At 49.1% G+C, this 2,819-nt stretch overlaps 1 pseudogene; it reads right to left on the bottom strand.

Annotated features, from left to right (window-relative positions):
* Positions 1–740: 740 nt before the first annotated feature.
* On the bottom strand, positions 741–1,162 carry LOC112815560 (ribonuclease P protein subunit p20-like; annotated as a pseudogene).
* Between the last annotated feature and the right edge of the window lie 1,657 nt (positions 1,163–2,819).

Here is a 2,819-nt window from a genome sequence, read left to right as displayed (position 1 = left end):
AATGAAGCCAGAATTGATGAAAGAGTTAACACTACAAAACTCTTAGAAGAAAGCATAGGGGGCAGATCTTCATGATATCGGATTTGTCAGAGGATTCTCAGATTCAACACCAAAATCACAAGCAACAAAAGAAAAAAAATAAATTAGACTACTCAAAATTAAACACTTTTGTGTGTCAAAGGGTATTATAAAAATGTGAAAATACAATTTAAGGAATGGGAGAAAATATTAATCCACATATTTTATAAGGGGATAATATCCAAAATACATAAAGAACTCTTAGAACCATACTACAAAATACAACCATATAAAAAATGGGCAAAAAATCAGAATAGACATTTTAGCCAAGAAGATATACAGAGTGGCCAGCAAGCACATGAAGACATTCATCATCTTTGGGCATTAAGGAAACTCAAAACTACACACTTGCTTCACACTCACTAGGATGGCTATAAAGATAATAATTTTTCTGGGGGGGTGGCTGCATACTTACACAACTTGGTAGTTTTTATTGTCTAGGACAATGGTTACAGACCACAAAGCCTCCTGAAGACCCATCGCTTGGGCCCAACAAGAGACAATACTCTCGCTCGCAGTTCAGAGTCCTCTGGGCTGTAAGGGGACAGACTTTTCTTACGTGGCTCTGGTAGAAGGTCCGTGACTGTACTCAGTACAAGAAGAGCCATCTCTGAGCCGACTTATGTGGGGGTGGGTGGATAAGGTGGCCATCCTCATTTCCATTACTTGGGTGCAACCCTGAAGACCAGATGTGGATGGCCGAGTTGTTGTGGATGCGGGTCAGCGGCTCTTGTGTATCAGTCTCTGGTTCCAGCTCATCGACAAGCTCCATGGTGGAGGTATTGGCAGCCACCTGCAAGGACCCAAAGCTGCCTGCATGAAGCTGTAGGGCAATGTTGATGGCACGGTTGATGGCCAGGCCCAAGCCATGAATGTAGATCTCACTGCATGAATTCTGACCCCGAGCCTCTCCATCCAGAAGCTTTTGGCAGCAGGCCACCTGGGCCTTAAAGTCAGTCTTCATGTTGACATAAATGTCATTGGGCCTCCGGGAGAGGCGGTGGGGGAGCCGCTTCTGAAGGGTATACTCCACCGGGTCCAGCTCAGCCTCGACAGCACCGCGGGGCTCTCGGTTTTCCGCCATGCTCTGTGCCACTCTCCAGTCCAAAGTCCCCTTCCCGAGCACGCGGCCCACTCTGGGCCAAGCCACTCAAGCGCTGCGCCCACCCACTCAGATGGAGCGCGCGGTGCCGGACATGCAGGACCGAGGAAGAGAAGAAAAGCGGCGTGCGGGAGGATCGCAACACTGCGGCCGCCCTTACGGCTCGGGGATCCTGAAAGATAATAATTTTTTTAATGCAAAATAACCAGCATTGGCAAAGACATGGAGAAATAGTAACTCTTGCACATTGTGATAGGAATGTAAAATGTAGCAACTTCTGTGGAAAACAGTTCAACCAAAAGGTGGAAACAACCCAAATATCCATCAATGGATGAATAGATAAACAAACTTGTATATACCTATCATGGTCTATTATTCAGCGTTAAAAAGCAATGAAGTTCTGACCCAAATGAATGGCTGAGCCTCAAAAAATCACACTAAGTGAATGAAGTCAGGCACAAAAGGCCCTATATGGTCCTGTATTGTAGGATTCCTTTTATGTGAAGAACCCCAAAGAGACAAGCCGATAGATGCAGAACAGAGATTGCTAGGGAACGGGAGAAAGGGGAAATAAGTGAGTGACTGCTTACAGTAGGAGGCATTTTCTGGGGTGATAAAGAATTTTTGAGGGGCACCTGAGTGGCTCAGTTGTCAAACGTCTGCCTTCGGCTCAGGTCATGATCCCAGCGTCCTGGGATTGAGTCCGGCATTGGGCTCCCTGCTCCGCGGGAAGCCTGCTTCTCCCTCTCCCACTCCCCCCGCTTGTGTTCCCTCTCTCGTTGTGTCTCTCTCTGTCAAATAAATAAATAAAATCTTTTAAAAAAAAAAGAATTTTTGAAACTAGAGAGGTGGTTGCATAATATTGTAAATACACTAAAGCCACCGAGTTGTACTCTTCAAAATGATTAAATGTATGTTATGTGAATTTCAACTCAATTAAACAAAAAAGAAGCTGAGCTTTTGGCCTCTGGAGTCCAAACTACTAACTCCAAAGTCACTGTTTTCCTTGAAGGCTGGCTAGGTGGGGAAGAGGGTGGTGATGGGAGGTGGGGCGGGGGGGTTCCAACATGAATTAGGGTAGGGCAGCAGAAGCAGGGAGTGGGAGGGACCTGGGTTAGTTTGCGGGACCCAGAACCCCGGGGTAGGAGACTGGCTGCTGCGGGGGCTGGTGGTGGTGGTGGTGCAGGGGAGGCCCAGAGGCTAGGGGGAGCAGGGCTGGACGGGCTCTGGCTGAGTCAGAGTGGCCTCCACTGCCATGATGGTTTCGCACAGACTTTGGCTGGAGGGTAAGGGCTAGGGTAGAGGGCAGGCTGAGGTCTCTCTACGTCACCCCTTCTCCTTCCTGTCCTGCAGATGTTGAACCCCTTTGTGGCCGTGATCATGGACAATTTTGAGTACCTTACACGGGACTCTTCCGTCCTAGGGCCTCACCCCCTGGACGAGTTCATCCGGGTCTGGGCTGAGTACGAACCGGCCGTGTGGTGAGTGGCCCCCGTGCTCTGTGGTCCTCAGGGTGGTCCGTGCCACGGATCTCGGGACAGGGCTGGGTGTCCGGTGTCATGTGACACAGGTTTTGTCAAACCCCCTCAGGTTTTGGTGGGGTCTGCAGAGGGTGGTGCCAGGTCCCCTTCTAGGTGGC

This window comes from Callorhinus ursinus, unplaced genomic scaffold, assembly GCF_003265705.2.
Source record: "Callorhinus ursinus isolate GAN/ISIS: 27379988/994484 unplaced genomic scaffold, GSC_fseal_2.0 scaffold198, whole genome shotgun sequence".
Taxonomy (NCBI): Eukaryota; Metazoa; Chordata; class Mammalia; order Carnivora; family Otariidae; genus Callorhinus; species Callorhinus ursinus.
Note: the sequence above shows the minus strand (reverse complement) of the source record. Positions and strands in the feature narration are given on the sequence as shown.